This window comes from Sciurus carolinensis, chromosome 8, assembly GCF_902686445.1.
Source record: "Sciurus carolinensis chromosome 8, mSciCar1.2, whole genome shotgun sequence".
NCBI classification, from domain to species: Eukaryota; Metazoa; Chordata; class Mammalia; order Rodentia; family Sciuridae; genus Sciurus; species Sciurus carolinensis.
Genome location: NC_062220.1, coordinates 16,242,085 through 16,253,656, shown reverse-complemented (window position 1 = coordinate 16,253,656; position 11,572 = coordinate 16,242,085).

The window sequence follows — 11,572 nt, the reverse complement described above, 5'->3', positions numbered from 1 at the left end:
CCTTTCAGTCAGATGTTGTGGTTCACACCTGTAATCCCAGCTACTCAGGAAGCTGAGGCAAGAGGGTTACAAGTTCGGAGCCAGGTTTGGCAATCTAGCAAGGCCCTATTTCAAAATAAAAAATAAAAAGGACTGGAGATATGGTTCAGGGGTAGAGTACTTTCCTAGCATGTGCAAGGTCCCTGGGGTTCAATACCCAGTATCACACACACAAGTTCCTTCCTACCAACTTTCCATCCCCTGTCCCCTCACCACCCCTATTCTCGATAACCACTGGTCTGGTCTGGTCTGATTTTTTTTTTTTTTTTTTTTTTTTTTTTTTTTTTTGCAGCTTTGCTTTTTCCAGAATTTCATATAAACAGAATCAGGCAGTGTGTAGCCTTTTGAATCTGGTTTCTTTTAGTGAGCAAAATGTCTCAGGTTCATATAAGTCATCCCATATATTGGTCATGTGTTCCTTTCTATTGCTTAGTAGTATTTCACTAAATGGATATATAAAATTTGTTTATCCATTTTACCAGTTGGTAGACATTTGAGTTGTTTTCAGGTTTTGGCTATTATGAATAATGCTGCTAAAACTGTTTCCAGGTTTCGTGTGAACCTACATTTTCATTTCTCCTGGGTGAATGAATACCTAGGAGTCAAATTGCAGGGTTGCATGGTAACTGTATATATAACTTATGAGAAACTGCCAAACTGTCTTCCAAAGTGAGTTATATTTTGCATTTCCACTAGCATTGTAGGGAAGTCCTAATTGTTCTGTGTCCTGGTTAACACTTGATCTTGTTGGTCTTTTTCATCAAGCCTTTGGAGTAGCCATGGAGAGACAACTCATTAGTCTCATTTGCATTTTCCTAAGGAACAGAGAGGTTATGTACCTTTTCATGTGTTTATTTTTGCCCCGATGCATCCTCTTTGATAAAGTGTCATTCATATCTTTTACCCATTATATGTTTGGGTTACTTCTCAAATTGTAAGTATTTTAATATATTCTTAATAAAAAAAATCTTTTCTGACATGTGTTTACAAATATTTTCTCCTATCCACAGTTTGTCTTTCATTCTTTTAATGGTGCATTACAAAAGGAAGAATTTTTTTAACTTCGATGAAAACCAATTATTTATTTATTTATTTTTGTTGGCTCATGCTTTCTGGGTCCTAAGGATTACGTGATTAGGAGACGCTGGATTAGGAGAAAAGACCAAGCCTTGAGTACTAAAGGCATTGACTGGAACGTGCTGAGCAAGCACCGGGAGCTCTGTTAACATGAGCAGTGGCCACGAGCAGCTGGGGCTTGGAGGAGTTGGCTGGAAGGCTAAAGATACAGATAGGAAGTCGTCGGCACAGGGTTATTAGCTAAAGATGTGAGAAAACACCACTGTGCCTAGAAAGAGAGGAGAGAAGGAAAGAAAAGGGGACAGGGGAAGGGCCCTCAAGAAAGAACTTCTGGAAAAGCTGAAGAGGAGACAGTGAAAAAGGTGGGGAACCGTGCAGAGAGAAAGCAGAGCACCATGCAAATGAGATGTCACCAAAAGCCTAGGATGAAAGTTTTGAAATAAAGGGATGAAAGTCTTGAAATGTCAGGGTCAAAAGGACCCAGGGGAAGACCTCTTTGAACTTGATGATCTAGTCATTAACAAGAGACTTTCTCTCTGTGCCTGGCTTATTTCACTTAACATTATGTACTGCAGGTTCATCCATGTTGTTGAGAAAGATAGGATTTTCTTCTTTTTATGGCTGAACAGTATGCCATTATAAACCCCACATTTATAATTCAGCCCCCATGGATGGCCTCCTAGGTTGCCTCCACATCTTGGCTGTTGAGAAAACTGCTGTGGTGAACTCGAGCATACAGACTTCTTGACACGTGGATTCGGTTTTCTCTGGACGTGTACCCAGTAGTGTCATCGCTGGATCACATGGTGATTCTGCTTTCTAGTTTTTAAGGAACCTCCACACTATGTTGAAGGGGGTAGGAGACAAACAGTAAGAGGAGAGAGAGTGAACAGGTTGGGAAGCAGTGGAGACACAGAGAGTGGCACACAGTAAGGCTGAGGTGCTTTCGGGGTAGACAAGACTGAGCATCCTTCTAGATAAAAGAGGAGTCCAAAGACTGTGAGCAAAGAAAATGCAGCAGATCATCGCCAGAGCAAACTCTCAGAGCTAAGAGGAGATGGAACTGAGAGCAACATGCAATGCTTTTGAAAAGGTGGAATGCACAGCCCACAGGCTAGCGTCAGGAGGGATGCTTGGTAGATGGCAGTGGAGGGAGAGGCAGTGTGGTGTTTCTGGTACAGTAGCCGAGAACAGACACAGGAAGGGCTTGGGTTATGTCAAGTGGAGAAAGCTAATACCAACTGGTTTATGAACTAATACATAACACTCTATGACTGGGAAGGAATTGTGACAATCTTAAAACGGTTGCATTAGGATACTCGACTCACAGCCATTCTTCCTTTAGGCGATGCCACTATATTCATCCTTTTAATAAAAAAACAATTCGACATCAATGCCGTCCTCCCAGAGAGGAGAGAAGAGGCAGGTGAATCAAGGTGGAGGCCTTCAGTGGCCTCTGACTTAGTTTCCCCCTCTTTACCATCAACAGTGTCAGTGCTAGATGGCAGGATGTAGGCTATGAACACGAAAATCTGAAGGAACAGATCAGCTAGTAGGTAAGGAAGGTGTCATCGAGCACGTGGGACTTGAGCTGGGTCCTAAAGTGCGGAAACCATGGGTAACATTTGTAAAAGGAAGACAAAGAGGAGGAGGAGGGAGGCTTGCAGAGAAAACAAAGTAGGAAGATAGAATTGACTAAAGCATGCCACGAGACAGGGCCTCTTGCCTAACGGGAAGAAAAGTTATTAAGAGGAATTGAGGACAAAAGAGAAAATAAGGGACTGGAGTTGTAGCTCAGTGGTAGAGTGCTTGCCTAGCATGTGCAAGGCACTGGGTTCAATTCTCAACATCACACATAAATAAATAAAATAAAGGTTCACTGACAACTAGAAAGAGAGAGAGAGAGAGGAAATAAGTAGGATAGGGTCAGATCTAGACCTGCCCCAATCTAAACTAAATAACTACCTCCATTCACCTCAGCCCCTGGGAAGGACTTTCTGCTACCAAAATAAAAGCCAGTGGAGGGAGGGACATCCTCAGAGTGCCGGTGACCACGGGTACAAAGGGTGAACCAGGTCCATGCCTGGGTGGATTGGGCTGGAGATGTCTGCCACCCTCGCACAGCTCGGTGGCAGCAATGGCACATAGGAAGGTTCCGTAGGTAGGTTCCAGACTTGCTCTCTGCCCTTGCCGTTTCCCTCACTGCCTTTTCCTCCAAGACTCCACAAGCTACGGGAGATCAGCCGGCTCAATCCTCTGCCTGCGCTCGCCATGGTCATCTCCTGCGTAGTTCCAAGCCCACGGCAACTCTCTTGAGGCAGGCAGAAATCCACATTAGCATCATGGCAACAGTTGGTGCAAGCTATTTTTAGGATCATTCGCCTTCTCCGGCTTGATACTAACTCCAGCTCACACATAACCATGTTCTAAAATTCAACTCTGGCTCAAGCTCAGAATAGCATAATGATAATAGTCTAGCTCAGTTCCTCCCTCTTCCATCTTGTCATGAGTTCAGATCAATTACATGAATAAATGAAGCCAAACCCAGATAGTAGCCATTTATCTGTCTAGCAGCCTTGAGTCTCTAGAAACTTCTCTACTGCTCAAATCTCTAGAGGCACATCCTTCCTGGGGTTGAAACCCCTGGTCTTGAGTCCTCTGGCATCAGGGGCCTCACTCCTCCAGGAAGCCTTCCCTGATCTCACCAAGGCTGGGCTTGTTGCACTTCCTCTATGTTCCCACAAGTCCCCAAAATACCTCTGTCACTGCATTGGCACATGGAATTAAGTCTTCAGGAGTCTGCTCCCCAACCAGACTGCGAATTCTTCAAGCACGGGGACCTTGTCCTTTTCATCTCTTCCCCACCCACTGCTCGGTGTTTGTTGAATGAATAAACAGAAGTATAAGAACAAAGCCAAGGCCTGTCTCTTCTCTCATCTCCTGCTCCCCTCTCCCCAGAGGGAGTGAATTAACCCTAAGAGAAGCATGAGGTTGTCCTTAGTTCTTTGGTACCAGGCCCAGAAAAAGGTAGCTTGGCATCTACTTTTCCATCCTCCCACTGACAGAACAGCTTATCAAACATCAAGGATGTCAAGAAGTGCTGGATTCCTCTGCCGTGCACTGAGAAACACCAACCAGAGATCTCTTGAAAATATAAAAGGCTGCTTCAGATAATGACATCGGCTTGGCCTTCTAAGGAGCTGGGGAAGCTGTTCTAGCCGACATCAGCAAACATTTATTAAATTTAGTGGACTAAGGCTCTTGACAGAAAAAGAGGAAGAACACAAGTTCTGCCCTTTAGGAAATGGCAATCTCCAAACAATAAAACAGGCTTGAGTAGTGAATCTTGCTCAATATTGTACAAAATTGAATTTTATAGGTTCTGGATGACAATTGCGAGAAGCTAGATGACAACTGTGAGAAGCTAGAAGACAAAATTACCTGCCATGAACAACTCTCCGTGGAATTCATCCACCATTTTAAAGGGAAAATTAGGAAATTTCTGGACCAATACTGTGCAGAAAAACTTTCAAGAATGATGGATTTGCTCTATAAATCTGTGCTGTTCAATGAAATGGCCACTAGCCACAAATGGCTATTAAGCATACAGAGTATGGCTCAGACAATTAAGGAACTGAATTTTTAATGTGATTTGATTTTAGTTAATTTAAATTTAAATATCCACATGGGGCTAGTGGTTTCCATACGGGACAACATAGCACTAGACTATGGAAAAAAAATGTGTGCTGACTTCCATGGGAAATTGGAGAATCTGGCAATTAATAATACACCATGCACCAAATGTAGAAATAAGCACCAAACTAAATATACAATGATGATTATCATTGCTCAATTCTTTGCTGGAATTTCATTTAAGAATTTTGTAACTATGCTCATAAATGAAATTGACTTCTAATAGGATTCTTAAGAAATTTTCCTTATCAGTGATAAGAATAGCACCTATTGAACTCACAGAATAAATCTGGGTTCATGCCATCTTTTTCATTTTTCTAAAAAAAGAATTTTAATTTTTTATTACACATTGTAGAAAAAGCATAAGAAATAAAGAAGCAAAATTCTGAATATTGAAATGATCTGTAATCTCACCTTCCAGAAGAAGTATTATTAACAGTAGGTGAATGCTCTTCCCAGACTCTTTAAATGCATAAATTCACATACAAAATAAAGATTTTAAAAATGGGGCCAGACAAGATGAAAAATTTTGTTTCACTCAACAATATATTATGAATATCTTTCACCTTAATAAATAATACTTCCAAAATGTACCTTTTACTGGTAGAATTGTATACTAAAATATAAGCCTATCACAAGTTGTTTAGCATATTCCCTAATGATGGGTACTTAGGGAGTTTCTAATATTTTACCATTCTAAGCAATGCTACATCAAACACTGTGCTGGATCCTTTTTTTTTCTTTTCTTTCTTTTTTTAACCCTCCAGTGCTTGGGATCAAACCCAGGGCCTTGCACATGCAAGGCAAGTGCTCTACCACAGAGCTGCACCCTGCTCAATGCCAGGCTTTTAATCAGTGCTGTGCTCAGTTCATCCACCACCCTTCTGCACCATGCCGTCTGCTTGGAAGGCTGATCTTCGTAATTATGGACTTACTGTTGCATCCCTGGGATTCCTCGTCTCCGGCTTCCTGTGGGTTTAGCCCAAGGTAAACATTAGCAAGGAATCTGATGATGGGAAGGAATGGGAGATCAGGGTACCAATTCCAGGACTACTGGTTGACTGAGTCTCTGAACTAAGACCACCACGCTGGCTGAAGGTTGTCTCCCATGGCCACTTTTCCTGGGCTTCCAGAACAGCTCCTTCCCCTTGCCACCATCTTTTGCTGGCTTCCTTTAACCCTGCCCAGACCTTTATAAATGGTCCTTCATTAAACTCTTCCCGCTCTTCCTGTTTAAGTGTCCCATTTGTTTCTTGCTAGAGACCTAACAAATATAAACAACTTTTTAGGTGAAGTTCTCATTATTATTATTAATTATTACTATTTTAATAATCATTTTTTTATTATCACATGACAAACCTCTGCAACTGGAATTATTTGATCAAATAGCATGTATAGTTTAAAGACCTTTACAACACAGTCTTCCAGTGTACCCTTCCTCCAGCAGTGTATAAGAGTTATCAGCCTTCCAGGTCCTTAATCCAACTGGGTATTCTCATTTCTTTTCATCTTTTTTTGTGTTTATAAGCACATCTGTAATATGAGGAGCATCTTGTCTTTGCTCCAGGGCTTGGGGGACTATCAGTTGTTACAGTCTATTTGTTTTAGTGTTCCTTACATAACTTTCAGCTTTCCTCTGCTATTAGCTGTTACAAATTGACTTGCTAGCCCATACTTGGCCTTTAGAAAGTCATTATATAGCGTGCACCTGTATTCCCAGCAACTTGGGAGACTGAGGCAGGAGGATGGCAAGTTCAAGGCCAGCCTCAGCAACTGAGTATGACCCTGTTTCAAAATAAAAAATTTAAATGGGCTGGGGCGTAGCTCAGTGGTAAAGCGCCCATGGGTTCAATCCCGAGTACCCCCCACACAAAAAAAATTCACTAAGATTCTAGTGCTTTTCATCTTACCCATTTGTGTGGGGCCTTCTCTTTTCCCCATGCTCTGCTAAAGGTGACCCAACCTTTGTGTCACACCTCTGCCTGCACAGCAAGTCACTCTTTGGATTTCAGTTAACTTGCCTTGTGATCACAGTTCTTTTATGGACTCAAGAGTATGATTTTGTAGATCATCTGGCTTTGTCCTTGATTTTCTACACCCTAGGTGACATGAGACTTTGCATTTAATTTTTTAAAAACATAATTAAATCTTAAAAGTATTTTTTTATATTTTTAGTTGTAGATGGACACCATGCCTTCATTTTATTATTTATTTATTTATTTATTTATTTATTTATGCAGTGCTAAGAATCAAACCCAGTGCCTCACATGTGCTAGGCAAGCACTCTACCACTGAGAACTAACCCCTAAAAATATTTTTTATAAAACACAAAACCATGTTAAATTCCATATGCAGTGTGGAAGAAATTTATCTCCTGCCTCTCACATATTATGTGCAATGCTACTTATCTATCTACTGAGGAATCACAGGAATTGTTTCATGGTACAGAATGTCCCACAGCTGCCAGGAGCACTGTGGCAAATGCTGTTCAATTTGTGACTATGTCCAGAACTACTGATGAAAACAAAAAGAAGGAAGGAAAATGGGCGCCGGAAACGACTGAGGGAGAGCAATTCATTTTACAAAGCTCTCTGAGGAGTCAATTCGCTTCTGCCTACCTGCTTATTTCCACCACTGACATCCTCTGCAAAATCCAAACCCATGTTCCTGCATCACACAGCCCTGCAGGGCATTCAGATGTGTAATGCGCAAGTCCACGAGTCCCCCAAAGACCACCAGGGAGCCAGAGTAGGATGGGAGCGCAAAAGGACCAGTTTATTCAAGCAGCTGCTCGAGCACTCGACACAGACCAGTTTAGCAGTCCATGCCGAGTACCGCGAGCACAAATTTACAAGCTGTTTTATACACTTCAAAGGGACTCAGTTTCTCTTTTACAATTGGAGGGTTTGTGTCCTTGTTTGCATATTAGGATACGTTTTGGCTGCCAAGTGTTAGTCATCATAGTAACCACTGGTCTATATGAGGTCAGCAGTGAGGTCAGCTTGACCGCAGTCGGGGGGATCCCCCATTACCCCTAGCAACAGCCTAAATTAGCTGCCAAGGTCATCCTGTTATCTAGCTAGGCCAACTTCAGCTCGTCTGCAGCTTTTCATTTTTAACCCCTTTTTAGCATCAGCAGCACTGGCAACTTTTTAAGTTAACTCATTGGGGCCTTACAGATGCAGCCACCTCGGTATAGAGGACACACAATAGAAGCTGTTGAGAAGCATTTCCCTGAGTACTGAGTGATATATGTCACAAGCAGAGACAGCCCTTTAAAGCAGAGACCCAGAGCGAGGGACCCAGGTGCATCAATTTACCTCATGTCCATTTTGATAACCACATGAGATGGTTTACCTAAAGGACTTCACCCAGTATTTGTCTCATTTAGTAAAGTTGCAAGAAACGGAAGCTACTACAATTACCAATATTTCTCATCATTGATGAGTAGTATTAAGTATCTTAAAGATACTGATTTCAGTCCCTCTGCTTTTCATTTGGATTCCAATTCCAAAGTCATTTTATTTGGTATTTCTTTAAATGTTACTAACTACTTATTAGTTGTATAAAGTGCTGGTTCAGTGGTAGAGCATGGATTTAGCTTACACAGGCCGTGGGTTCACTCCCCAGCAAATTTGAAGTGTGTGTGTGTGTGTGTGTGTGTGTGTGTGTGTGTGTGTTTGGGTTTCTTATGATACTTGATAGAGCCCTGAGTATTTTGAGTTTCATACTCAGCCGATTTTTCATTACCAATTTTAGAAAATGCCCCTCTCCTGCAACCCTGATGAAGCCGCTAATCTGTTACTTCCTCAGAAATTCCTTTCAATGCACAGTTGAACTTCAGTGCTCTGTTGCCTAGGTCAGAGCAATATGATTTTGCTGGTAATATTTTAATCCTCTTACTCCTTCTGTCTTTTGAATTTTATTTTTCAATTGATCTGTGGTATCACTGATTGGTTATGCTGTAGATTTGATTATGTAGTTTTAGACATTAAACAATTAAGCACAAAACATTTAGTATTATCTCAATCTCTATAGCACTTACAAATGCATTATAACCTGTTTTCCTGTAGTATTTCCGTGGGATCCCAAGCAGCCCTAAACTCCTACTTGGAATTCGCATTTCTACAATTGGTTCGGGTTTCGCTCTTTGTGCTATAATTCCTAGAATTGCTTTTAGGCTAGTTTTCCCCTTTCCTCGTTATTCTTTAGATGTTTTTTCCCAGATGGTGTGTGTGTGTGTTTCTGGAGCTTTGTGCATGCTAGGCAAGTACTGTACCACTCAGGCACTCAGTACCCTCAGACTCCCCTGATTTCTGATGTTTAATTTTTTGTTTCAGATTATTTGGTTAGTATTTTGTCTGTCCCAGCATATAAAACAAAAACAAAAACAAAAACACTTGCACTCTCAAATCATTCATCAGACCTTAAAGACAAGCTCAGAAAATGTAAATTTAAGCAGAGAGAAGTGCTTACTTAAGAACAGACCGATCACCACTGAGAAGTCCAAATTTGAGAGTCTTTATTAAGCCAGCCGGCTGACTGTCTCACACAATGCCCCAAAAAATGGCTATTGGGAGAACAACCCCGACCGCAGGGTTGTAGGGGTTCTTATACCAAAAATTACATCAGTCATAAGTATCTGTTGCTATGATTCGAAATTACACATTAACATCATGACATCATCAACAGAGGGGGAAGTGGGTCAAAATGATGCTTACCTAGGTACAAACCAAAGAATGGTTGCTAAGATCCACACAATCACTGTTCACATGGTACATTGTTTAGGAGCAATAGGGATCAAAAGAGAGCAATTTTTTACTACATGTGAGTTGCCATTGTATATTATTAAACATGTCACACCAAGTAACTGATGAGGGGTGCAGAGGCGGGGTGTTCCCATGGGAGAAGCTTATTTTCTACATAACATGGAGTCTCAGAGCAAAATGGAGTCTGTTTAGTCATTTCCCTTTGAGTCTGGCCTATAACAGTCTCATGGAGCCAGATCTGTCCGCCCATCACAGTAAGTGTCTGTAATCCCAGCTACTCAGGAGGCTGAGGCAGGAAGATATCAAGTTCAAGGTCGGCCTGGACAACTAAGTGAGATGAGACCCTGGCCTCTCTCAGAATGAAAAATAAAAAGGCTGCAGATGTAGCTCAATTATAGAATGCTTGCTTAGCATTCATGAGGCCCTGGGTTCAATCCTCAATAGTTAAAAAAAAAAAAAAGTAAATTTATATTTAGGGCCTCAACCAAGTTAGAAGCCTTCAATTCATGAATTACCTTGATATTTATAAAAATAGGGCCAGGGGTGTAGCTCAGTGATAGAGTGCTTGTGTAGTATACACAGGCCCTGGGTTTGATGCCCAGCACCACAAAAAAAGTCAATAAAAATAAAACAAAAGCAAAATCATTAATTTATTGATTTTCTCAATGACGCATTAATTATGTTAGTATCCTTATTTATAAATACTTTTAAATTTAATGAAATATGAATCAAGAAGCAAAGCTTAACAATTATCTTATTTTGGTGAGGCAAATTTTTTTAAGTATTTTTTTTAGTTGTTGATGGACTTTTATTTTATTTATTTATTTACTTATTTATTTATTTATCTGCAGTGCTGAGAATTGAACCCAGTGCCTCACACATGCTAGGCAAGCACTCTACCACTGAGTTACAACCCCAGCCCAAAGCAAATGTTTTTAAGGAAAATATTTTCAGTTCTTTTTAAGACAAGACAGAGTTTCCTAAATAATTGCTAATTATCACATTAGCTGGCTTCTTGTGCAACTACTTGAACGCGAGTCTTACTACTGAGAACTTCTACCAGCGATTAGTCAGCTATCAGATTGGTGCTATGTGCTATTTTACTGAGCTCACCAGGCTCAGTAAACAGTGACTGTCAGCCTCGACAGACTTTATTCTGTTTTTTTTTCCAAATATCATATCATTTTGAAATTTTCTTATTGTGTTATCAAAATAATACATGTAAGTAGTTTTTTAAAAAATCATATAGATCCACAAGCTTTTAACAAATATACTATCTTAATTCTCTACAATTGTTTCTTTATATGTGCAGGGATGGGAATGTAGGAGATCAGGACCCAGGACCCTGCACATGCTAGACAAGTGCTCTATCACTGAGCTACACCCCAGGCCTTCTTGTTTTCTGAGACAGGGTCTCACTTTGTTGCCTAGGCTGGCCTTGAACTTGTGATCCCCCTGCTTTAGTCTCCCAAGTAGCTGGGATTACAGGCGTGCACCATTGCCCAGGCTCTAGTTGTTTCTTGCTTAAGTCTATTGAGATTAGCAGGACAGAGAGAGCAGTCCTTAGCACCCACACTGGTTTTCCTCAGCTAGACAGCTGAAATATTCCCATCACAGCTTTCCTAATTGCACTATGACTCATTTCTACATTGCAGTATCAACTCTAAGGATTGTCAGTCCAAAGTAATTTCATCACTTCCATTCCCATTATTATATCATTTGCTTCTCATGGGCTTTCTAAATATAAAAACTATTTCTATTCTATGTGATGTTACATATTCATAGGTTTCCCACCCATGAAGATGTACTTTCAAAAATATTGACAATCAGTTTCCTATTATCAGGGTATATTCACAGTGTCATCATTGTCCCTCCTGTTGTTTCTCCCTCCTCTTTTACACCATGAGCTCACCTCATCAGTACTCCTGGCTCTGATGTTAGTCAACAGTTCTTCTGTCCCAGCATATCTTTTCCACATTCCTCGGGCTGGCTCT